The following is a 27,281-nucleotide window of genomic DNA, read 5'->3' on the forward strand; positions in this document are numbered from 1 at the left end:
CCATCTTCAGTTCGTAGCTCTGCCATTCGGTCTGGCGACAGCCCCACGGGTGTTCTCCAAGGTCATGGCAGCAGTGGTAGCAGTCTTGCACTCTCAGGGACACCCGGTGATCCCTTACTTGGACGATCTACTCGTCACATCGCCCTCCCTCGAGGCATGACAACGCAGCCTGAATGTTACGCCGGAGACTCTCCAGACTTTCGGGTGGATCATCAATTTGGCAAGGTCAAATCTGTCACCGACTCAATCACTAACGTATCTCGGCATGGAGTTTCACACTCTATCAGCGATAGTGAAGCTTCCGCTGAACAAGCAGCGTTCACTGCAAACAGAGGTGCAGTCTCTCCTTCAAGGCCAGTCGCACCCATTAAGGCGCCTCATGCACTTCCTAGGGAAGATGGTGGCAGCCATGGAGGCAGTTCCCTTTGCGCAGTTTAATCTGCGCCAACTGCAAGGGGACATTCTCCGCCAATGGGACGGGCAGTCAACCTCCCTGGACAGGAAAGTCTCCCTTTCCCAGATGGCCAAGGACTCTCTGCAATGGTGGCTTATTCCCACCTCATTGTCACAGTGAAGATCCTTCCTACCCCCATCCTGGGCAGTGGTCACGACAGATACGAGTCTGTCAGGGTGGGGAGCAGTTTGTCTCCGCCACAGGGCTCAGGGGACGTGGACTCAGCAGGAGTCCACCCTTCAGATCAATGTTCTGGAAATCGGGGCAGGGTATCTTACCCTACTAGCTTTCCAGCAGTGGCTAGACAGAGGGCAGTTCCGAATCCAGTCGGACAACTCCACAGCGGTGGCATACATCAACCACCAAGGAGGGACGCGCAGTCGGCAAGCCTTCCAGGAAGTCCGGCGAATCCTCATGTGGGTGGAGGACACAGCATCCACCATATCCGCAGTTCACATCCCGGGCGTAGAAAACTGGGAAGCAGGCTTCCTCAGTCGCCAGGGTATGGATGCAGGGGAATGGTCCCTTCACCCGGACGTGTTTCAGGAAATCTGTCGCCGCTGGGGGGTGCCGGACGTCGACCTAATGGCGTCTCGGCACAACAACAAGGTCCCGGCATTTATGGCACGATCGCGCGATCACAGAGCTCTGGCGGCAGACGCCTTAGTGCAAGATTGGTCGCAGTTCCGGCTCACATATGTGTTTCCACCTCTGGCACTCTTGCCCAGAGTACTGCGCAAAAAATCAGATCCGATTGCAGCCGCGTCATACTCGTCGCCCCAGACTGGCCGAGGAGATCGTGGTACCCGGATCTGTGGCATCTCACGGTCGGCCGACCGTGGTCACTACCAGGCCGGCCAGACTTACTGTCCCAAGGGCCGTTTTTTCCATCGGAATTCTGCGGCCCTGAACCTGACTGTGTGGCCATTGAGTCCTGGATCCTAGCGTCTTCAGGATTATTCCAAGGAATCTACCACAGAACGTGGAAGATTTTCTTAACCTGGTGCTCGGCTCAGGGAGTGTCTCCCTGGCCATTTGCATTGCCTACTTTTCTTTCCTTCCTGCAATCGGGGTTGGAAAAGGGTTTGTCGCTCGGCTCCCTTAAGGGGGAAGTCTCGGCACTATCCGTGTTTTTTCGGAAGCGTCTAGCACGTCTTTCTAAGGTGCGCACGTTCCTACAGGGGGTCTGTCATATCGTACCCCCGTACAAGCGGCCGTTAGATCCATGGGATCTCAACAGGGTATTAGTTGCTCTCCAGAAGCCGCCTTTCGAGCCTCTGAAGGAAGTTTCCTTTCTCGCCTGTCACAGAAGGTGGCGTTCCTCGTTGCGATCACATCGCTTCGGCGAGCGTCTGAGCTGGCAGCTCTGTCATCCAAGGCTCACTTCCTGGTGTTCCACCAGGACAAGGTAGTGCTGCGCCCCATTCCGGAGTTTCTCCCTAAGGTCGTATCCTCATTTCATCTTAATCAGGATATATCCTTGCCTTCCTTTTGTCCTCATCCGGTTCACCGGTATGAAAAGGACTTACGTTTGTTAGATCTGATGAGAGCACTCAGAATCTACATTTCCCGCACGGCGCCCATGCGCCGTTCCGATGCATTTTTTGTCCTTGTCGCTGGTCCGCGCAAGGGGTTGCAGGCTTCTAAAGCCACCCTGGCTCGATGGCTCAAAGAACCAATTCTAGAGGCCTACCGTTCTGCGGGGCTTCCGGTTCCTTCAGGGCTTAAAGCCCACTCAACCAGAGCCGTGGGTGCGTCCTGGGCATTTCGACACCAGGCTTCGGCTCAACAAGTGGCCAGGCAGCTACCTGGTCCAGTCTGCACACTTTCAGCAAGCATTATCAGGTGCATACCTATGCTTCGGCGGATGACAGCTTAGGTAGAAGAGTCCTGCAGGCGGCAGTGACACCCCCGTAGGGGAGGGCTGTTTTGCAGCCCTAACATGAGGTATTTCTTTACCCACCCAGGGACAGCTTTTGGACGTCCCAATCGTCTGGGTCTCCCAATAGAGCGCTGAAGAAGAAGGGAATTTTGTTACTTACCGTAAATTCCTTTTCTTCTAGCTCTTATTGGGAGACCCAGCACCCGCCCTATTGTCCTTCGGGATGTTTTTGTTGTTTGCGGGTACACATGTTGTTCATGTTGAACGGTTTTTCAGTTCTCCGATGTTACTCGGAGTTAATTTGGTTAAACCAGTTATTGGCTTTCCTCCTTCTTGCTTTGGCACTAAAACTGGAGAACCCGTGATACTACGGGGGGGTATAGCCAGAAGGGGAGGGGCCTTGCACTTTTTAGTGTAGTGCTTTGTGTGGCCTCCGGAGGCAGTAGCTATACCCCAATCGTCTGGGTCTCCCAATAAGAGCTAGAAGAAAAGGAATTTACGGTAAGTAACAAAATTCCCTTCTTTCAGGGGATGTCTTATATTAAAGCATCCCTGAAAACTCCTGCTATGCCTTATTTTCGGGGGACGTCTTATTTTCGGGGAAACACGGTATTCAGTGTAATGTATCAGCACCGCCCTGAACTGCAGAAATGCAAACCTCCTATGAATACAGCTCACGGAAACTATGTCATAACGGGTCATCAGGTGACCTCTGGCTGTCATGACAACCCATCAGCGCCCCATGATTGCATCACAGGGCCGCCAATGGCGGCAGGGGAATGGCGCAATCCCTATCGCAGCACGTTAAATCCTGCTGTCAGAGATTGACAGTGGGATTTATCTACTTAACAGGCGCTGGGGGATCGTGTTACCTGTACGTGGATCTCCATTTAGCTGCACATCAGCTGATGGAAAGATGCCCGCATTAAAGGGACAGACGTGGCCTTCGATGTACTACCGTGTTTCCCCGAAAGTAAGACAGTGTCTTACATTCTTTTTACCCCCAAAAGTCCCACTATGTCTTACTTTCGGGGTATGTCTTATATTGGAAAAAATCCCACAGCAATCGCAGCAAGTCTCCATGCAATGTACCGTATGGGGACTTGCCGCGATTGCGCCCTAAGTGTACCGCAAGTTAAGGAAACTTAACCACCAGCGGCTGCACATGAGGGCACTGAGGCTGCGTGATTTTGTATGTTGTCCATGGTCCTGATGGACCACGGACAACATTACTGCAACATTTCAACATTTCTCGGTAGCCGAGCGTTCAGCTGAGCGCCCAGACCGCCGGCATTTGTCAGCTCTCAGCTGAGCGCTCGGCCGCTGGCATGTCAGGGCACTCAGATGAGCGCTCAGCCGCTGGCATGTCAGGGCGTTCAGCTGAGCGCCCAACCGCCGGCATGTGACAGCTCTCAGCTGAGTGCTAAGCCGCCGGCATGTCAGGGCGCTCAGCTGAGCGCTCGGCCGCCGGCATGTCAGGGCGCTCAGCTGAGCGCTCGGCCGCCGGCATGTCAGGGCGCTCAGCTGAGCGCTCGGCCGCCGGCATGTCAGGGCGCTCAGCTGAGCGCTCGGCCGCCGGCATGTCAGGGCGCTCAGCTGAGCCCTCGGCCGCCGGCATGTCAGGGCGCTCAGCTGAGCGCTCGGCCGCCGGCATGTCAGGGCGCTCAGCTGAGCGCTCGGCCGCCGGCATGTCAGGGCGCTCAGCTGAGCGCTCGGCCGCCGGCATGTTAGGGCGCTCAGCTGAGCGCTTTGCCGCCGGCATGTCAGGGCGCTCAGCTGAGCGCTCGGCCGCCGGCATGTCAGGGCGTTCAGCTGAGCGCTCGGCCGCCGGCATGTCAGGGCGCTCAGCTGAGCGCTCGGCCGCCGGCATGTTAGGGCGCTCAGCTGAGCGCTTTGCCGCCGGCATGTCAGGGCGCTCAGCTGAGCGCTTTGCCGCCGGCATGTCAGGGCGTTCAGCTGAGCGCTCGGCCGCCGGCATGTCAGGGCTCTCAGCTGAGCGCTCGGCCGCCGGCATGTGACAGCTCTCAGCTGAGCGCTCTGCCGCCGGCATGTGACAGCTCTCAGCTGAGCGCCCGACCGCCGGCATGTGACAGCTCTCAGCTTAGCGCTCTGCCGCCGGCATGTCAGGGCGCTCAGCTGAGCGCTCGGCCGCCGGCATGTCAGGGCGCTCAGCTGAGCGCTCGGCCGCCAGCATGTCAGGGCTCTCAGCTGAGCGCTCGGCCGCCGGCATGTCAGGGCGTTCAGCTGAGCGCTCGGCCGCCAGCATGTCAGGGCTCTCAGCTGAGCGCTCGGCCGCCGGCATGTCAGGGCGCTCAGCTGAGCGCTCGGCCGCTGTAACTGTACTGTGAAGAAGAAAAAAAATAAATAAATTTTTACTACTTCTTACTTTCGGGGTACGTCTTACATTAGCCGACCCCCCCCCCCAAAACCCCCACTACGTCTTACTATCGGGGGTGTCTTACTATCGGGGAAACACGGTAGTAGTTACAAGTTTGTGAAGGGGTTAATGTGCAGACCAGAAAGTCTGACTATTGTTATTTTCCTGGAAACCCGTATGTATAATTGTCCTGCTTACCCTCATTTTGCAGCTTCCTAGCCCTTACTACAACCAATTTACAGTACTCTCTATTGACTTACAGTACAGACCAAACGTTTGGACACACCTCATTCAAAGAGTTTTTTTCTTTATTTTCGTGACTCTGAAAATTATAGATTCACATTGAATGCATCAAAACTATGAATTAACACATGTGGAATGAAATACTTAACAAAAAAGTGTGAAACAACTGAAAATGTCTTATATTTTAGGTCCTTCAAAGTAGCCACCTTTTGCTTTGATTACTGCTTTGCACACTCTTGGCATTCTCTTGATGAGCTTCAAGAGGTAGTCACCGGAAATGGTCTTCCAACAGTCTTGAAGGAGTTCCCAGAGATGCTTAGCACTTGTTGGCCCTTTTGCCTTCACTCTGCGGTCCAGCTCACCCCAAACCATCTCGATTGGGTTCAGGTCTGGTGACTGTGGAGGCCAGGTCATCTGGCGTAGCACCCCATCACTCTCCTTCTTAGTCAAATAGCCCTTCCACAGCCTGGAGGTGTGTTTGGGGTCATAGTCCTGTTGAAAAATAAATGATGATCCAACTAAACGCAAACCGGATGGAATAGCATGCCGCTGCAAGATGCTATGGTAGCCATGCTGGTTCAGTATACCTTCAATTTTGAATACATTCCCAACAGTGTCACCAGCAAAGCACCCCCACACCATCCCACCTCCTCCATGCTTCACGGTGGACCAGGCATGTAGAGTCCATCCGTTCACCTTTTCTGCATTGCACAAAGACACGGTGGCTGGATCCAAAGATCTCAAATTTGGACTCATCAGACCAAAGCACAGATTTCCACTGGTCTAATGTCCATTCCTTGTGTTCTTTAGCCCAAACAAGTCTCGTCTGCTTGTTGCCTTTCCTTCGCAGTGGTGTCCTAGCAGCTATTTTACCTTGCAGGCATGCTGCACAAAGTCTCCTCTTAACAGTTGTTCTAGAGATGTGTCTGCTGCTAGAACTCTGTGTGGCATTGACCTGGTCTCTAATCTGAGCTGCTGTTAACCTGCGATTTCTGAGGCTGGTGACTTGAATAAACTTATCCTCCGCAGCAGAGGTGACTCTTGGTCTTCCTTTCCTGGGGCGGTCCTCATGTGAGCCAGTTTCTTTGTAGCATTTGATGTTTTTTGCCACTGCACTTGGGGACACTTTCAAAGTTTTCCCACTTTTTCAGACTGACTGACCTTCATTTCTTAAAGTAATGATGGCCACTCGTTTTCTTCGGCGCTCCATTGGGAGACCCAGACGATTGGGGTGTATAGCACTGCCTCCGGAGGCCACACAAAGCATTACACTAAAAAGTGTAAGGCCCCTCCCCTTCTGGCTATACACCCCCAGTGGGATCACTGGCTCACCAGTTTTCTGCTTTGTGCGAAGGAGGTCAGACATCCACGCATAGCTCCACTGTTTAGTCAGCAGCAGCTGCTGACTATGTCGGATGGAAGAAAAGAGGGCCCATATCAGGGCCCCCAGCATGCTCCCTTCTCACCCCACTTTATGTCGGCGGTGTTTGTTAAGGTTGAGGTACCCATTGCGGGTACGGAGGCTGGAGCCCACATGCTGCTTTCCTTCCCCATCCCCCTGAGGGGCTCTGAGGAAGTGGGATATTACCGGCCCCCAAGCCCTGAGGCCGGGCTCCATCCACAGACCCATGGAACCTGCTGGATGCGGAGCTGGGTACCGTTCAGGGACAAGGCCCTGCGACATTAAGGTACTCTGTGTCCCCGTATGTACAGGCACGCACACCCCAGGCTTGCTGGGTGTGCTAGTGCGCCGGGGACAGTAGCGCTGAGCGCTGGGGTTATAGTCACTACAGTTTTCTGAGTGACTTTATGTGTTGGGGGACTGCCGCGCCGGCCGCCCCTAGAGCGGCGGCGCGGCTGCGACTTGTAGTGCGCCGGGGACTTAGCGACGGCCGTGCTTTTCCGACGGCGTCGCTTATAAATTTAGTCCCCGGCTTCTGCGGCCTTGCTCCGTTTCGTTCCCGCCCCCACCCTGTCAATCAGGGCAAGGGAGAGACGCTGTACGATTCATCAGCACCGAGGGCTGGAGTCTTATTTACATGCTCCAGCCCTCTCACTGAGCACAGCGGGACGCAGGCTTCCCGCTCTTTGTCTGCACACGCCCAGGGCCCGCCCCTCTCCATAGGACGCCGGCAGCCATTCCTACATGCGGTCTGGCTGGAGAACGGACACAGGCTCTGGGGGACCCAGACAGGGGATTTCTGGCGACCACACACCCGCGTTAAGCGGGCGGTAAGCAGCACTTAAGTGCTGGCCCCACTAGTGCCGCAGTGTTATATTTGTGTACTTTTCTCTGTACCATATATATAGATATATTGCACTGTAAGGTCGCTTCTTGGCTGTATACCCCAATTGCTCTGAGGAGAAGGCAACATGTCATCTGCAAAACGCAAGGGTGCCAAGACACAGGCTGTGACCGCTGCTTGTGCCGCTTGTGGGGCTGATCTACCGACAGGTTACAATGACCCCCATTGTGTGCAATGTTCGGTCCCTGTGCCACTTCGTCAGCCGGAGTCTATGGTGGTAGTGGCCCAGGCAGAGACACCTGTGAACCCTGTCCCGGTGACGGGGACAGAGTTTGCAGTTTTTGCTGACAGGATGTCTGTCACTATGACAAAAATCCTAGAGACCTTGCAGGCCAGGCCAGTTACTCAGTCCATGGACACTGCTGCGGCAATGTTCCCCGGTCCCCCTCAGTTGGAGTTAATCCGTGCTTCAAGGGGGTCCCAGGCATCTCAGCCTGACGGCTCTGATTCAGATGACAGTCCCAGGCAGCCTAAGCGTGCTCGCTGGGAGAGACCCTCCACGTCATCACGCGGATCAGGGTCTCAGCGAGAAGAGTCTCTACATGATGAGACAGAGGAGGGGGATCAGGAGTCTAATCCTGAAACCGCTCTCAATCTGGATACTCCTGATGGTGACGCCATGGTAAATGACCTTATAGGGGCCATCAATAGTCTATTGGAAATTTCTCCCCCTGCCCCTTCTGCAGAGGAGGCAGCGGCACAGCAGGAGAAGTTCCGGTTCAGGTATCCCAAGCCTAAACTGAGTACTTTTCTGGACCACGCTGACTTCAGAGATTCAGTCCAGAAACACCATGCTTACCCAGATAAGCGTTTCTCCAAACGTCTTAAGGATACACGTTATCCCTTTCCCCCTGACGTGGTCAAACGCTGGACCCAGTGTCCAAAGGTGGACCCCCCAATCTCCAGGCTTGCAGCTAGATCCATAGTTGCAGTGGAAGATGGGGCTTCACTTAAAGATGCCAATGACAGACAGATGGACCTTTGGTTAAAGTCTGTCTATGAAGCTATCGGCGCGTCGTTTGCTCCAGCATTCGCGGCCGTGTGGGCACTCCAAGCTATTTCAGCTGGCCTGGCACAGGTGGACTCTATCATATGTCCAGCAGTGCCGCGAGTAGCGTCCCTAACCTCGCAAATGTCTGCGTTTGCGACTTACGCTATCAACGCTGTCCTAGACTCTACAAGCCGTACCTCAATTGTGTCTGCCAACTCTGTTGTCTTGCGCAGAGCCTTGTGGTTAAAGGAATGGAAAGCGGATTCTGCTTCCAAAAAATGTTTAACCAGCTTGCCACTATCTGTAGATAGACTGTTTGGTGAACAATTGGCTGAAATCATTAAGCAATCCAAGGGTAAGGACTCCTCCTTACCCCAGCCCAGATCAAGCAAACCTCAACAGAGGAAGTGGCAGTCGAGGTTTCGGTCCTTTCGAGGCTCCAGCAAGACACAATTCTCCTCGTCCAAAGGGACTCAGAAGGAGCAAAGGAGCTCAGATTCCTGGCGGGCTCATTCACGCCCCAAGAAGGCAACCGGAGGAACCGCTTCCAAGGCGGCTGCCTCATGACTTTCGGCCTCATCCCTCCGCATCCTCGGTCGGTGGCAGGCTCTCCCGCTTTTGCGACATTTGGCTGCCACAGGTCAAAGACCGGTGGGTAACAGACATTTTGTCTCACGGGTACAGGATAGAATTCAGTTCTCGTCCTCCGCCTCGGTTCTTCAGAACCTCCCCACATCCCGACCGAGCAGATGCCCTTCTGCAAGCGGTGTGCTCACTAAAAGCAGAAGGAGTGGTGATCCCTGTTCCTCTGCAGGAACAAGGGCAAGGTTTTTACTCCAATCTCTTCGTGGTTCCAAAAAAGGACGGCTCGTTCCGTCCTGTTCTGGACCTAAAGCTCCTCAACAAGCATGTGAACGCCAGGCGGTTCCGGATGGAATCCCTCCGCTCCGTCATTGCCTCAATGTCTCAAGGAGATTTTCTTGCATCAATAGACATCAAAGATGCTTATCTCCACGTGCCGATTGCTACAGAGCACCAACGTTTTCTACGTTTCGTGATAGGAGACGACCATCTCCAGTTCGTAGCTCTGCCATTCGGTCTGGCGACAGCCCCACGGGTTTTCACCAAGGTCATGGCGGCAGTGGTAGCAGTCTTGCATTCTCAGGGACATTCGGTGATCCCTTACTTAGACGATCTACTTGTCAAAGCACCCTCTCAAGAGGCATGCCAACACAGCCTGAATGTTGCGCTGGAGACTCTCCAGACGTTCGGGTGGATCATCAACTTTTCAAAGTCCAACCTGGCACCGACTCAATCACTAACGTATCTTGGCATGGAGTTTCATACTCTCTCAGCGATAGTGAAGCTTCCGCTGGACAAGCAGCGGTCACTACAGACAGGGGTGCAGTCTCTCCTGCAGGGTCAGTCGTACCCCTTAAGGCGCCTCATGCACTTCCTTGGGAAGATGGTGGCAGCAATGGAGGCAGTCCCGTTCGCGCAGTTTCATCTGCGCCCACTTCAATGGGACATTCTCCGCCAATGGGACGGGAAGACAACTTCCCTGGACAGGAAAGTCTCCCTTTCTCAGACGGCCAAGGACTCTCTGCAATGGTGGCTTCTTCCCACCTCATTATCACAGGGAAGATCATTCCTGCCCCCATCCTGGGCAGTGGTCACGACAGACGCGAGTCTGTCAGGGTGGGGAGCAGTTTTTCTCCACCACAGGGCTCAAGGGACGTGGACTCAGCAGGAGTCCACACTTCAGATCAATGTTCTGGAAATCAGGGCAGTGTATCTGGCTCTATTAGCCTTCCAGCAGTGGCTGGAAGGAAAGCAGATCCGAATTCAGTCGGACAACTCCACAGCGGTGGCATACATCAACCACCAAGGAGGGACACGCAGTCCGCAAGCCTTCCAGGAAGTCAGGCGGATTCTGATGTGGGTGGAGGAAAGAGCATCCACCATATCAGCAGTTCACATCCCGGGCGTAGAAAACTGGGAAGCAGACTTCCTCAGTCGCCAGGGCATGGACGCAGGGGAATGGTCCCTTCACCCGGACGTGTTTCAGGAAATCTGCCGCCGCTGGGGGGTGCCGGACGTCGACCTAATGGCGTCTCGGCACAACAACAAGGTCCCGTCCTTCATAGTGCGGTCTCGCGATCAAAAAGCTCTAGCGGCAGACGCCTTAGTGCAAGATTGGTCGCAGTTCCGGCTCCCTTATGTGTTTCCACCTCTGGCACTCCTGCCGAGAGTGTTACGCAAGATCAGATCCGATTGCGGCCGCGTCATACTCGTCGCCCCAGACTGGCCGAGGAGGTCGTGGTACCCGGATCTGTGGCATCTCACGGTCGGCCAACCGTGGGCACTACCAGACCGTCCAGACTTACTGTCCCAAGGGCCGTTTTTCCATCGGAATTCTGCGGCCCTGAACCTGACTGTGTGGCCATTGAGTCCTGGATCCTAGCGTCTTCAGGCTTACCCCAAGGGGTCGTGGCCACCATGAGACAGGCTAGGAAGTCCATTTCTGCTAAGATCTACCACAGGACGTGGAAGATTTTCTTATCCTGGTGCTCTGCACAAGGAGTATCCCCCTGGCCATTCGCGTTACCTGTCTTCCTTTCCTTCCTGCAATCTGGGTTGGAAAAGGGCTTGTCGCTCGGCTCCCTAAAAGGGCAAGTCTCGGCGCTATCCGTGTTTTTTCAGAAGCGTCTAGCGCGACTTTCTAAGGTGCGCACGTTCTTGCAGGGGGTGTGTCATATCGTACCTCCGTACAGGCGGCCGTTAGATCCGTGGGATCTAAACAAGGTCCTTGTTGCTCTCCAGAAGCCGCCTTTCGAGCCCCTGAGGGATGTGTCACTTTCTCGACTCTCACAGAAAGTGGCATTTCTGGTAGCGGTCACGTCTCTTCGGAGAGTGTCTGAACTAGCAGCGCTATCATGCAAAGCTCCTTTCCTGGTGTTCCACCAGGACAAGGTAGTGCTGCGCCCCATTCAGGAGTTTCTCCCTAAGGTGGTATCCTCTTTTCACCTTAATCAGGATATCTCCTTGCCTTCCTTTTATCCGTATGAAAAGGATCTACATTTGTTGGATCTGGTGAGAGCACTCAGAATCTACATTTCCCGCACGGCGCCCCTGCGCCGTTCGGATGCACTCTTTCTCCTTGTCGCTGGTAAGCGCAAAGGGTCGCAGGCTTCTAAGGCCACCCTGGCTCGATGGATCAAAGAACCAATTCTTGAAGCCTACCGTTCTGCTGGGCTTCCGGTTCCATCAGGGCTGAAGGCCCATTCTACCAGAGCCGTGGGTGCGTCCTGGGCATTACGACACCAGGCTACGGCTCAACAGGTGTGCCAGGCAGCTACCTGGTCGAGTCTGCACACTTTCACCAAACATTATCAGGTGCATACCTATGCTTCGGCGGACGCCAGCCTAGGTAGAAGAGTCCTGCAGGCGGCAGTTGCCTCCCCGTAGGGGAGGGCTGTCTTCGCAGCTCTAACATGAGGTATTTCTTTACCCACCCAGGGACAGCTTTTGGACGTCCCAATCGTCTGGGTCTCCCAATGGAGCGCCGAAGAAGAAGGGAATTTTGTTACCGTAAATTCCTTTTCTTCTAGCTCCTATTGGGAGACCCAGCACCCGCCCTGTTGTCCTTCGGGATTTTTGGTTGTTTTTCGGGTACACATGTTGTTCATGTTGAACGGTTTTCAGTTCTCCGACGTTACTTCGGAGTGAATTTGTTTAAACCAGTTCTTGGCTTTCCTCCTTCTTGCTTTTGCACTAAAACTGGTGAGCCAGTGATCCCACTGGGGGTGTATAGCCAGAAGGGGAGGGGCCTTACACTTTTTAGTGTAATGCTTTGTGTGGCCTCCGGAGGCAGTGCTATACACCCCAATCGTCTGGGTCTCCCAATAGGAGCTAGAAGAAAAGGAATTTACGGTAAGTAACAAAATTCCCTTCTTTCTTTACTTAGCTGCTTTTTTTCTTGCCATAATACCAATTCTAACAGTCTATTCAGTAGGACTATCAGCTGTGTATCCACCAGACTTCTACACAACACAACTGATGGTCCGAACCCCATTTATAAGGCAAGAAATCCCACTTATTAAACCTGACAGGGCACACCTGTGAAGTGAAAACCATTTCCGGTGACTACCTCTTGAAGCTCATCAAGAGAATGCCAAGAGTGTGCAAAGCAAAAGCTGTCTACTTTGAAGAACCTAGAATATAAGACATATTTTCAGTTGTTTCACACTTTTATGTTAAGTATTTCATTGCACAGGTGTTAATTCATTGTTTTGATGCCTTCAATGTGAATTTACAATTTTCAGAGTCCTGAAAATGAAGAAAACTCTTTGAATGAGAAGGTGTGTCCAAACTTTTGGTGTGTACTGTATATGGGGTCCATGTACCATATCAGGCTTTTTTTTTAAATCCAAGTAAACCTTAATATCCACAGGTAGAGATGAGTGAACCGAACACTAAGGCCCCTTCCAGACGTCCGTGTTTCAGGTACGTGTGATATCTGTTTTTAACACGGATGCCACATGTACCCATGTTGTTGTATGGAGTTACACACACGTCTGTGTTTTCACACGGACCATGTGACCCCCGCATGACTCGCACGTACATAAGGAGACATGTCCGTTTTTTTCTCCGGCATCACGGGTGTCACACGGATCGCACACTGATGTGATCTGTGTGACACGTACCGGAGAAATCACGTGTCTTTGAAATAAAAAGATTTTCTACATTCACCTGTATCCGGCGCTGCTGTTTTTGGCTCTGCAGTCTCCTGCTTCTGTCTCCCACTAATTATGCTCATTGAATAGTCTTCTGCTTCTGACCCCCGCTAATTATGCTCAATGAATATTCACTGCATCTCAGACCTGAAAGCAGGAGCATCGCTGGTTACAGTGCCAGGACAGCATCGTCGGTGACAGGTGAGTATCTAGCAAGCAGTGTGTGTGCAGTGACGTTCAGGAGGTCATCGGAGATCCCAATGAACTCTGATAAACTCATATAGTCACCCGTCGTGACACCCACTGTAGCGTGGGTGTCGCAGGGGTGTCATTAGGAGGTCATCAGGGTTCATAGGGAACTCCGATGACCTCCTGGACGTCACTGCGCACACCGCTGGATACCCACCTGTCACCAGTGATGCTGTTTCTGTGATGCTCCTGCTCCCAAGTCCTCAGTGCAGTGAATATTCAATGAGCATAATGAGCACGGGTCAGAAGCAGAAGACAGCAGAGCCGAAGAAAACAGCGCTGGATACAGGTGAATGCAGCATTTTTTTTTATTTCAAAGACATGTTTTTATCCGATACGTGTCACACTGATGTCACACGTATGCAAACACAGATGTCACACGTATGACCATACCGATGCGTGTGACTTGTACCTGATTAAACACAAATGTCTAAAAGGGGCCTAAAGTTCAATGCTTGTACCGAACACAGACGTGTTATAAATTCTCTAATTAATAAATTGAGGCAGCAGCTTTCTATAGCATGTGAAGTGAGGGCGTAGTTCACACCAACAGTCTTTTATTCACAGAACACACTTTAAGGCTATGTGCGCACGTTGCGTATTTGCATGCAGTTACGATGCGATCTGCACCGCAGCGTAACTGCATGCGTCCTGTGTCCCCAGCATAGTCTATGAAGATTATGCAGGAGACGTGTGCACGTGGCGTATTAGAGCGCAGCGCTTCGGCTGCTGCCCGAAGTGCACGTTCTAAGAAGTCACATGTCACTTCTTTCCTGCGCTCTGCATGCAGCCCCTGCTCTGTCTATGGGAGGGGCTGCACTCAGAGCGCATGAAATCGGCTTTTTATTTTTTTCATTACGGACTCTTTCTGCAGCGATTTGAAGCGCACGTCTGCTGTTAAAATCGCTGCAGAAATTTCTGCAGGGACAAACGCTATGTGCGCACATAGCCTTACAGCCTTGGATCTCCGGAACGCAGTCACACATGTACCGTCCTGCATTTCTGTAGGAATCTCTGGTGCACGGTCTGCTTCCAGGGTCCAGGTCTCTAGTACTGGTCTGTGTTGGGGTATGTGCACACGCTAAGTTCTTGGTGCAGTCATTTTATGCACCAAAAACGCACCTTGAGGCACACAATGCCTGCTTCTTCTTGGTCCAGTTTTGTGCCATGCGGTTTTATTTTTTTGCATAAAATCAAGGGTTACAAAACGCACCAAGAAGTGACATGCTGCAGATTTTTTCTTCGGCGCTCCATTGGGAGACCCAGACGATTGGGTGTATAGCACTGCCTCCGGAGGCCACACAAAGCAATTACACTAAAAAGTGTAAGGCCCCTCCCCTTCTGGCTATACACCCCCAGTGGGATCACTGGCTCACCAGTTTTCTGCTTTGTGCGAAGGAGGTCAGACATCCACGCATAGCTCCACGGTTTGTAGTCAGCAGTAGCTGCTGGCTATATCGGATGGAAGAAAAGAGGGCCCATATAGGGCCCCCAGCATGCTCCCTTCTCACCCGCGGTGGTGCTTGTAAGGTTGAGGTACCTATTGCTGGTACAGAGGCTGGAGCCCACATGCTGTTTTCCTTCCACATCCCCTGGAGGGCTCTGTGGAAGTGGGATCTTGCCGGCCCCCAAGCCCTGAGGCCGGGCTCCATCCACAGACCCAGAGAACCTGCTGGATTTGGAGCATGAGTACAGTCAGGGACAAGGCCCTGCATCATTCAGGTACTCGGTGTCCCCGGCAGGCACGGTCACTCTCAAGGCTTGCTGAGCGTTATAGTGCGCCGGGGACAGTAGCGCTGTGCGCTGGGGTTAGGTCACTGCAGCTTTGCTGAGTGACGTTACATGTTGGGAACTACTGCGCCGACCGCTCCTGGAGCGGCGGCGCAGCTGCGACTTGTGGTGCGCCGGGGACTTTGCGCCGACCGCGCTTTTACGGCGGCGGCGCTTCTAACTTTAGCCCCCGGCTTCTGCGGCCTAGCGCCGCTTCGTTCCCGCCCCCACCCTGTCAATCAGGGTAGGGGAGAGACGCTGCTCAATTGGCAGCGCCGAGGGCTGGAGCTTTATTTACATGCTCCAGCCCTCTCACTAGGCACAGTGGGAAGCAGGCTTCCCGCTCTTCGTCTGTATACGCCCAGGGCCCGCCCCCCCTCTCCACAAGGACGCCGGCAGCCATTACACATGCAGTCTGGCTGGGGAAAGGCAGCAGGCTCTGGGAGACCCAGACTAAAGGGATTTCGGCGACCACACGCCCGCTCCTAAGCGGGCGGTAAGCAGCACTTTAGTGCTGGCCCCACTAGTGCCTCAGTGTTATATTAGTGTACTTTTTTCTTGGTACCATATATATATATAGTTGCACTGTAAGGTCGCTTCTTGGCTGGACACCCTGTACTGCTCTGAGGAGGCAGCAACATGTCATCCGCAAAACGCAAGGGTGCCAAGGCACAGGCTGTGTACACTGTTTGTACTGCATGTGGGGCTGATCTACCGGCAGGCTCCAATGACTCACATTGTGTGCAATGTTCAGTCCCAGTGGCACTTCGTCAGCCAGAGCCTATGGTGGTAGTGGCCCAGGCAGAGACGCCTGTGAACCCTGCCCCGGTGACGGGGACAGACTTTTGCTGATAAAATGTCTGTGACTATGACAAAAATCCTGGAGACCTTGCAGTCCAGGCCAGTTACTCAGACCATGGACACTGCTGTGTCTATGCTCTCCGGTCCCCCTCAGTTGGAACTAATCCGTACTTCAAGGGGGTCTCAAGCATCACAGGCTGAAGTCTCTGACTCAGATGACAGTCCCAGGCAGCCTAAGCGAGCTCGCTGGGAAAGACCCTCGACGTCCTCACACTGCTCAGGGTCTCAGCGAGAAGAGTCTCTCTGTGATGAGACTGAGGACGGTGATCAGGATTCTAATCCTGAGGCCCCTCTCAATCTGGATGCCCCTGATGGTGACGCCATGGTTAATGACCTTATATCGGCAATTAATAGACTGTTGGATATTTCTCCCCCAGCTCCTTCAGCAGAGGAGGCAGCTGCACAGCAGGAGAAGTTCCATTTCCTGTATCCCAAGCGTAAATTAAGTGCTTTTTTGGACCACTCTGACTTCAGAGAATCAATCCAGAAACACGACGCTCATCCAGACAAGCGTTTCTCTAAACGTTCTAAGGATACCCGTTATCCTTTTCCCTCTTGAGGTGGCCAAACGCTGGACCCAGTGTCCAAAGGTGGATCCCCCAATTTCCAAGCTTGCGGCTAGATCCATAGTCGCAGTAGAGGATGGCGCTTCACTTAAAGATGCCAACGACAGACAGATGGACCTTTGGTTGAAATCTGTCTATGAAGCTATCGGCGCGTCGTTTGCTCCGGCATTCGCGGCCGTGTGGGCACTCCAAGCTATTTCAGCTGGTTTAGCACAGGTGGATGCTATCATACATCCAGCAGTACCGCAGGTGGCGTCCCTAACTTCGCAAATGTCTGCGTTTGCGACCTATGCTATCAATGCTGTCCTAGAATCTACGAGCCGTACCGCTATGGCGTCCGCCAATTCTGTGGTTTTGCGCAGAGCCTTGTGGTTAAAGGACTGGAAAGCAGATGCTGGTTCCAAAAAATGCTTAACCAGCTTGCCATTATCTAGAGACAGACTGTTTGGTGAGCCATTGGCTGAAATCATAAAACAGTCCAAGGGTAAGGACTCTTCCTTACCACAGCCCAGAGCAAGTAAACCTCAACAGAAAAAGTGGCAGTCGAGGTTTCGGTCCTTTCGAGGCTCGGGCAAGGCCCAATTCTCCTCGTCCAAAAGGACTCAGAAAGAACAAGGGAGCTCAGATTCCTGGCGGGCTCACTCACGCCCCAGGAAAACAAATGGAGGAACCGCTTCCAAAGCGGCTACCTCATGACTTTCGGCCTCCTCCCTCCGCATCCTCGGTCGGTGGCAGGCTCTCCCGCTTTTGCGACATTTGGCTGTCACAGGTCAAAGACCGGTGGGTAACAGACATTTTGTCTCGCGGGTACAGAATCGAGTTCAGTTCTCGGCCTCCACTTCGGTTCTTCAGAACCTCCCCACACCCCAAACGAGCAGATGCCCTGCTGCAGGCGGTGGACTCTCTAAGAGCAGAAGGAGTCGTGATCCCTGTCCCCCCTCAGGAACGGGGGCGAGGATTTTACTCCAATCTCTTTGTGGTTCCAAAAAAGGACGGCTCCTTCCGTCCTGTTCTGGACCTAAAACTGCTCAACAAGCATGTGAACGCCAGGCGGTTCCGGATGGAATCCCTCCGCTCAGTCATTGCCTCAATGTCTCAAGGAGATTTCCTAGCATCAATAGACATCAAAGATGCTTATCTCCACGTGCCGATTGCTACAGAGCACCAACGCTTTCTACGCTTCGTGATAGGAGACGACCATCTTCAGTTCGTAGCTCTGCCATTTGGTCTGGCGACAGCCCCTCGGGTGTTCACCAAGATCATGGCGGCAGTGGTAGCAGTCTTGCACTCTCACGGACACTCTGTGATCCCTTACTTGGACGATCTACTGGTCAAGGCACCCTCTCAAGAGGCATGCCAACTCAGCCTGAATGTTGCACTGGAGACTCTCCAGGCGTTCGGGTGGATCATCAACTTCCCAAAGTCAAATCTGTCACCGACCCAATCACTAACGTATCTTGGCATGGAGTTTCATACTCTCTCAGCGATAGTGAAGCTTCCGCTGGACAAGCAGCGGTCTCTACAGACTGGGGTGCAGGCTCTCCTTCAAAGTCAGTCGCACTCCTTAAGACGCCTCATGCACTTCCTCGGGAAGATGGTGGCGGCAATAGAGGCGGTTCCGTTTGCGCAGTTTCATCTGCGTCCACTTCAATGGGACATTCTCCGCCAATGGGACGGGAAGTCAACATCCCTGGACAGGAAAGTCTCCCTTTCCCAGACGGCCAAGGACTCTCTGCAGTGGTGGCTCCTTTCCACCTCATTATCACAGGGAAGATCCTTCCTACCACCGTCCTGGGCGGTGGTCACGACAGACGCGAGTCTGTCAGGGTGGGGAGCAGTGTTTCTCCACCACAGGGCTCAGGGTACGTGGACTCAGCAGGAGTCCACCCTTCAGATCAATGTTCTGGAAATCAGAGCAGTGTATCTTGCCCTACTAGCCTTCCAACAGTGGCTGGAAGGGAAGCAGATCCGAATTCAATCGGACAACTCCACAGCGGTGGCATACATCAATCACCAAGGGGGGACACGCAGTCGGCAAGCCTTCCAGGAAGTCCGGCGGATTATGATGTGGGTGGAAGCCACGGCCTCCACCATATCCGCGGTTCACATCCCCGGCGTAGAAAACTGGGAAGCAGACTTCCTCAGTCGCCAGGGCATGGACGCAGGGGAATGGTCCCTTCACCCGGACGTGTTTCAGGAAATCTGTCGCCGATGGGGAAGGCCGGACGTCGACCTAATGGCGTCCCGGCACAACAACAAGGTCCCAACCTTCATGGCACGGTCTCGCGATCAAAGAGCTCTAGCAGCAGACGCCCTAGTGCAAGATTGGTCGCAGTTCCGGCTCCCTTATGTGTTTCCACCTCTGGCACTCTTGCCCAGAGTGCTACGCAAGATCAGATCCGACTGCAGCCGCGTCGTACTCGTCGCTCCAGACTGGCCGAGGAGGGCGTGGTATCCGGATCTGTGGCATCTCACGGTCGGCCAACCGTGGGCACTACCAGACCGACCAGACTTACTGTCCCAAGGGCCGTTTTTCCATCGGAATTCTGCGGCCCTGAACCTGACTGTGTGGCCATTGAGTCCTGGATCCTAGCGTCTTCAGATTTATCCCAAGGGGTCGTTGCCACCATGAGACAGGCTAGGAAGCCCACGTCTGCTAAGATCTACCACAGAACGTGGAGGATATTCTTATCCTGGTGCTCTGCTCAGGGAGTCTCTCCCTGGCCATTTGCATTGCCTACCTTTCTTTCTTTCCTGCAATCTGGGTTAGAAAAAGGTTTGTCGCTCGGCTCCCTTAAAGGACAAGTCTCGGCGCTATCCGTCTTTTTTCAGAAGCGTCTAGCACGACTTTCTAAGGTGCGCACGTTCCTACAGGGGGTTTGCCATATCGTTCCCCCGTACAAGCGGCCGTTAGATCCATGGGATCTGAACAGGGTACTAGTTGCCCTCCAGAAGCCGCCCTTCGAGCCTCTGAGGGAGGTTTCACTTTCTAGACTATCACAGAAAGTGGCTTTTCTGGTAGCGATCACATCTCTTCGGAGAGTGTCTGAGCTAGCAGCGCTGTCTTCCAAGGCTCCCTTCCTGGTCTTCCACCAGGACAAGGTAGTGCTGCGCCCCATTCAGGAGTTTCTCCCGAAGGTGGTATCCTCTTTTCATCTTAATCAGGATATCTCTTTGCCTTCGTTTTGCCCTCATGCAGTTCATCGGTATGAGAAGGATTTACATTTGTTAGATCTGGTGAGAGCACTCAGAATCTACATTTCCCGCACGGCGCCCCTGCGCCGTTCGGATGCACTCTTTGTCCTTGTCGCTGGTAAGCGCAAAGGGTCGCAGGCTTCTAAGGCCACCCTGGCTCGATGGATCAAAGAACCAATTCTTGAAGCCTACCGTTCTGCTGGGCTTCCGGTTCCATCAGGGCTGAAGGCCCATTCTACCAGAGCCGTGGGTGCGTCCTGGGCATTGCGACACCAGGCTACGGCTCAACAGGTGTGCCAGGCAGCTACCTGGTCGAGTCTGCACACTTTCACCAAACATTATCAGGTGCATACCTATGCTTCGGCGGACGCCAGCCTAGGTAGAAGAGTCCTGCAGGCGGCAGTTGCCTCCCCGTAGGGGAGGGCTGTCTTCGCAGCTCTAACATGAGGTATTTCTTTACCCACCCAGGGACAGCTTTTGGACGTCCCAATCGTCTGGGTCTCCCAATGGAGCGCCGAAGAAGAAGGGAATTTTGTTACTTACCGTAAATTCCTTTTCTTCTAGCTCCTATTGGGAGACCCAGCACCCGCCCTGTTGTCCTTCGGGACTTTTGGTTGTTTTTCGGGTACACATGTTGTTCATGTTGAACGGTTTTCAGTTCTCCGACGTTACTTCGGAGTGAATTTGTTTAAACCAGTTATTGGCTTTCCTCCTTCTTGCTTTTGCACTAAAACTGGTGAGCCAGTGATCCCACTGGGGGTGTATAGCCAGAAGGGGAGGGGCCTTACACTTTTTAGTGTAATTGCTTTGTGTGGCCTCCGGAGGCAGTGCTATACACCCAATCGTCTGGGTCTCCCAATAGGAGCTAGAAGAAAAGGAATTTACGGTAAGTAACAAAATTCCCTTCTTTTCTGCACCCAAAACTGCAAGGAAAAAATAAGCAACGTGCGCACAGCACTTCAGAATTGCTGGGAGAATTGCTGGGAGAAGAAGAGACATGCAGATTGGGGTCATAACCTGCACCAAGTACAGTAGAAGAGGACAGGACCGTGCATATAAGAGAACCAAAAATAGTACTTTATTGGAACACAAAGTTACAACCAGACCGCTATTGGCAGGTACAATTGTGGTAGGGTGTACACATAGAAAATACTGTTATATAATGATACCCCATCGTAACAGACCAATGAATACACTAATATAATAGGCACGCAACAAGCATGAAAATATTATAAAATTATGCAGTGATATGCAAAGAATGTCCCACACTGAACACAATAGTGCAGTAGATATAAAAGCTAATATGAACTGCTTTGTACACACTACTATTCGTGCAAGAAAGATATAGTGAGAGTTTAGCAATCCTTTTTAACTGTCATAAGATAAGGCCAGTGAAACTGCGCCTATCCAGCAGGAGGCGCTGAGCTTTATTATGGGACCATACCAGGCGTGCATAAAGTGGAAGCCATAGGTAAAATGTCCAAAACCCTGCCTACCATACCAGAGCCTCAGGCGGTGGATTCCATGTGTATCGCTGTCATACCCACAGCTTTCTCATGGGGAGTGAGTCCACAAACACACTCATTGCCTTAAATAGGTCCGCAATGAGTGAGCTGATCAGCACCTGTTTCAAAGGCGTCCGACAAGAACAGGCCAGTCCTGCACATAGAAGCGTCGTAATCCAGGCGTACCTGGAAACCACGCATGCGCGGGATTGCAGTCTGACGAGAGACTAAAGGACTGGGTATAGGAGAGTAGTAACCAAGGCTTACCTAGAAACCATGTATACGCGGGATTGCAGTCTGACGAGAGACTAAAGGACTGCGCGTATGACAGTAGTAACCCAGGCTTAGCTAGAAACCATGTATACGCGGGATTGCAGACTGACGAGAGACAGAAGGACTGCGTGTAGGAGAGTAGTAACCCAGGCTTACCTAGAAAGCATGTATACGCGGGATTGCAGACTGATGAGAGACAGAAGGACTGCGCGTAGGAGAGTAGTAACCCAGGCTTACCTAGAAACCATGTATATGAGGGATTGCAGACTGACGAGAGACAGAAGGACTGCGCGTAGGAGAGTAGTAACCCAGGCTTACCTAGAAACCATGTATAATGAGGGATTGCAGACTGACGAGAGACAGAAGGACTGCGCGTAGGAGAGTAGTAACCCAGGCTTACCTAGAAACCATGTATACGCGGGATTGCAGTCTGACGAGAGACTAAAGGACTGCGCGTATGAGAGTAGTAATCCAGGCTTAGCTAGAAACCATGTATACGCGGGATTGCAGACTGACGAGAGACAGAAGGACTGCGTGTAGGAGAGTAGTAACCCAGGCTTACCTAGAAAGCATGTATATGCGGGATTGCAGACTGACGAGAGACAGAAGGACTGCGCGTAGGAGAGTAGTAACCCAGGCTTACCTAGAAACCATGTATATGAGGGATTGCAGACTGACGAGAGACAGAAGGACTGCGCGTAGGAGAGTAGTAACCCAGGCTTACCTAGAAACCATGTATACGTGGGATTGCAGTCTGACGAGAGACTAAAGGACTGCGTATAGGAGAGTAGTAACCCAGGCTTACCTAGAAACCATGTATACGCGGAATTGCAGACTGACGAGAGACAGAAGGACTGCGCGTAGGAGAGTAGTAACGCAGGCTTAGCTAGAAACCATGTATATGAGGGATTGCAGACTGACGAGAGACAGAAGGACTGCGCGTATGAGAGTAGTAACCCAGGCTTACCTAGAAACCATGTGTACACGGGATTGCAGACTGACGAGAGACAGAAGTACTGCGCGTAGGAGAGTAGTAACCCAGGCTTACCTAGAAAGCATGTATACGCGGGATTGCAGACTGATGAGAGACAGAAGGACTGCGCGTATGAGAGTAGTAACCCAGGCTTAGCTAGAAACCATGTATATGAGGGATTGCAGACTGAAGAGAGACAGAAGGACTGCGCGTATGAGAGTAGTAACCCAGGCTTACCTAGAAACCATGTGTACACGGGATTGCAGACTGATGAGAGACAGAAGAACTGCGTGTAGGAGAGTAGTAACCCAGGCTTACCTAGAAAGCATGTATACGCGGGATTGCAGACTGATGAGAGACAGAAGGACTGCGCGTAGGAGAGTAGTAACCCAGGCTTACCTAGAAACCATGTATATGAGGGATTGCAGACTGACGAGAGACAGAAGGACTGCTTGTAGGAGAGTAGTAACCCAGGCTTACCTAGAAACCACCTTTAATATATCATTTAAAAGGTATACAATTTAACCAAAAAGTGTAACACTCACCCTGATAGTGTAGGAGCAAAAAAACAGGTTAATACCAGAATGAGGGAGGGGGGGGACTATCCCTAATTTACCGCTAATTTGCCCTACCTATCAATGGAGGGTATGATGCCCTAGGGTTATGGTGCTCCCATTCACCGACGGGAGACCCTAGAGTCACTCTAGATTGCCCTACACTACACTAATATGTGCACCAAATGTGAATTTTAAAATAGAATCCTCATAATATAGATTGTCAACTTAATAGTATGACTTATCTGGCAGAGGTGCATAAGATCCTCATGATCAGACGTTGCCCCGACGCGTTTCTCCCTGTTAACTTCACAGGGTTCATCAGGAGACAGCTACAGATAGATTCCAGGACTAGAAATACCACATCCCGGTGACAGCCAATTCCAGGTGCTGTGAGGGATTCTGGCTGTCACCCATTTGCTGTGCGCACGTTGCAGTTTATTTGTCAGCAGCTTTTTTGACAAAATTTTGTGACAAAAAAGCATCAGCATGTTCATTCTTCTTGCGTTTTTGTCAACGCATGGCAAATGCATGGCTACAAATTATTTGCATTATACCCGCGGTTTTGTCAACAAATGACAAAATCAATGCTGGAGTGATTTTGGGGTGTCTCACAAAAAAAAGACAAAGCCCCCTCTTTCACCACTTTATTAACCCCCCATACACCTCTCCAGGTCTGACATAATCCACACGAGGTCCCACGATGCTTCCAGCACTGCTACATCTGACACTCACAACGAGCGCCATAGAACACGACTGCCCGCTGGGAAGGTCAGACTGCAACTGAAGTGAGCCGCGCGATCAGCGGTGACCTCACTCAAGTGAGTCCAGGACACATGAACTCCCACTGTGACCGTAAATCACCTAAGTGACGTCACCACTTATCGCGCGGCTCACTTCACTTGCAGCGTGGAGCTCACAGCGGGCGGTCATGATCTATGACGCTCGTGGTGACATGACAGGGATGTAAAAAAATGGGGGGAACCCCATGTCTTCTTTTTTTTTTCTTTTTTTTAAATAAAAAAAAAAGCGTGGCATCCCTTCAATTTTTCATAACCAGCCAAGGTACAGCAGACAGCTGAGGGTTGCTGTTGTTCCTGTGCTGGATATGAAAAATTGGGGGGACTGCACGTCATTTTGTAACCCCCAAAAAATAAAAAAAAAAAACAGCTGGCCAAGCTAGCTATCCCTTTATCTATCGAGCTATCCCTCTTTTTTTGTTCTAGCTATCTGTTCTTCCTTAATATCTATTCTACATGATGTTTCTGTTTTATATATTCTATTTTTATCCATCCATCCATCTATTCTAGCTATCAATTTTCCTAACCTATCATATTTTGTTTCTCCTTTAAAAAACGCATTAAGAAAAATACACCAAAAACGCACCTGCATTACAAGCGTTTTTTTTTCACATTTCCAGGCTCTCTCTGAGGCCTGAAACACACTTCCGCATAAAAAACGTACATGTCTCACGTTCCGTTTTTCGGGTCCGTGTTCTGTTTTTTATGGGCGTTTCTCCGGTATGTATGACATCCGTGTGATGGCGTATGCTTGCCATGTGTGCGTGTGGAATGTCCGTGTATGCGTACGTGTAATGTCCGTGTGGTGTCCGTATGTGTTGATCTGTGTGTTGTAAAATGTCGTTGCTATATACCCACTGACAGCCGACAGACAGAGACGAGCGATGAGAATGAACTCGGGTGAACCTCACCCGACTTCATTGTCATACCACGGCTCTGTCTGTGTGTGGCGTCCTGATTAGTGGACATCTGTGATGGAATCACCGGTGTCCGCTAATCCCCCTGAGTAACTGAAGTTAGCGGCGACATTTGCGCTGCCGTCACTCAGGTTACCTGCGGCTAGCTGGAGTCACCCACCTGACACCGCTACTTACCTGTGACTTCTTTGCTGATCGCGCAGCTCACTTCAGTCACTTGGGTGACTCACAGCCACAGGTGGAGGATCCAGTGGTGGCCGCGAGTAACCTGACTGACGTCATCGGTGATCGCGCGGCTCACTTCAGTTGCTGCTTGGAGGTGATAGAGAGCGGTCATTGTGTGTGCCCGCTCCTGTCACCGTCATGTAGCAGAGCTGAGAGCGTTATGCGACATCCATGGATTACGGCGGACCTGGATAGGTTTTTTGGTTTAATTAAATTGGTGAACGAGGGTGTTTGTTTTAATTATTCTAAATAAAGGATTTTTTGAATGTGTGTGTTTATTTCCTTTTAATAACAGGTTAAACATGGAAGTTATCTTGGGGAGACGGCTGCCATGTTTAACCTAGGACTTAGTGGCAGCTATGGGCTGCTGCCATTAACTCCTTATTACCCCGATTGACACTGCACCAGGGCAATTTGGGAAGAGTCGGGTACAGTCCCAGAATTGTCGCATCTAATGGATGAGGCTTTTCCGGGCGGCTGCTGGCTGATATTGTTATGGAGGTGGGCTCCCCATAACGTGGGGCTCACCATCCTGAGAATACCAGCCTTTAGCCGTGTGACTTTACCATGGCTGGTATCAAAAATGGAGGGACCGCACACAGTTTTTTTAAATTATTTAATTTAACTGCACAATATAGACACGCCCACCGGATGCTGTGATTGGTTGCAGTGAGACAGCTGTCACTCAGCATGGGGACGTGTCTGACTGCAACCAATCATAGGCGCCGGTGGGCGGGGGAAGCAGGGAATAGTAGATGGAATAATGAGCATCCGGCATTTTCAAAATAATTAAAGCCGCCGTATCTTTTGCACAGCTGTTCTTCGCCGCGCTGATGATCGGGGATCGGTAAGTAATGGACAGGGGGAGATACAGAAAGACCGACAAAGGGATATTGACTGACAACCACAGAAAAAAAGGTAAATTGACTGATAACCAATTAAAAAAAAATAGATTGACCGACATCGCTCACTTAAAAACGCACACGGATGGTACGTGTAGCACACGGACATGCTGCGGGTGCCGTCCTTGCAGGCACGGACCCATTGACTTTAGCGGGTCCGTGCCTGCGTGATCTCGGAGAAAAACTGACATGTCGAGCGTGTTGGAAAACGTACAAATGACACGGACACACGTTCCGTGTGTTTTTATGTGGGTGTGCCTGCTACCATAGGGTAGCATTGGTCTCCGTGCCGCCGGTACGTGCAAAAACGTACCAAACACGTACCGGGGGCACGGATGTGTGTCGGAGGCCTGACAAGGTGCAGTTTTGGTTGCAGTTTGTGTGCAGAAAAAATTGCAGCGTGCACATATAGCCTAAATAAAAAAAAAACTGTTGTCAGGAGAAAACTTAGTGGGTCAGGCACCCAGAAGCGTTGTTATAGCTCATACAGAAAAAGGAAAAAATAGGAACAAACCTATACATATACACCAAGTACGTGAAAATATGTATATATGATAAATAAAAGGAGATATGTACACATAATAAGTGTTTGTGTTTATTATATATATATATATATATATATAATAAACACACACACACACACACACTAGGGTATACATACACACGCATAAAGGTACCGTCACACTAAGCAACATCGCTGCTGATGCACAACTTGCTAGTGATGTTGCTGTGTGTGACATCCAGCAACATCCTGGCCCCTGCTGTGAGGTCGTTGGTTGTTGCTCAATGTCCTGGACCATTTTTTAGTTGTTGCTCTCCCGCTGTGAAGCACACATCGCTGTGTGTGACAGCGACAGAGCAACAACTAAATGTGCAGGCAGCAGGAGCCGGCTTCTGCGGACGCTGGTAACCACGGTAAACATCGGGTAACCAAGAAGCCCTTACCTTGGTTACCCGATATTTACCTTCGTTACCAGCGTCCGCCGCTCTCAGCTGTCAGTGCCGGCTCCTGCTCTATGCACATGTAGCTGCAGTACACATCGGGTAATTAACCCGATGTGTACTGTGGCTAGGAGTGCAGTGAACAGGGAGCCGGCACTGGCAGTGTGAGAGCGGCGGACACTGGTAACGAAGGTAAATATCGGGTAACCAAGGTAAGGGCTTCTTGGTTACCCGCTGTTTACCGTGGTTACCAGCGTCCGCAGAAGGTGGCTCCTGCTGCCTGCACACGTAGCAGAGTACACATCGGGTAATTAACCCAATGTGTACTGTGGCTAGGTGTGCAGGGAGCCAGCGCTAAGCGGTGTGCGCTGGTATCTAAGGTAAATATCGGGTTGGTTACCCGATATTTACCTTAGTTACCAAGCGCAGCATGCTTCCACGTGTAGCGACGCTCCAGCGATCCCTGCCAGGTCAGGTTGCTGGTGGGATCGCTGGAGCGTCGCTTAGTGTGACATCTCACCAGCGACCTCCTAGCAACTTACCAGCGATCCCTATCAGGT

The sequence above is a fragment of the Anomaloglossus baeobatrachus genome, chromosome 1 (genome assembly GCF_048569485.1).
Source record: "Anomaloglossus baeobatrachus isolate aAnoBae1 chromosome 1, aAnoBae1.hap1, whole genome shotgun sequence".
NCBI classification, from domain to species: Eukaryota; Metazoa; Chordata; class Amphibia; order Anura; family Aromobatidae; genus Anomaloglossus; species Anomaloglossus baeobatrachus.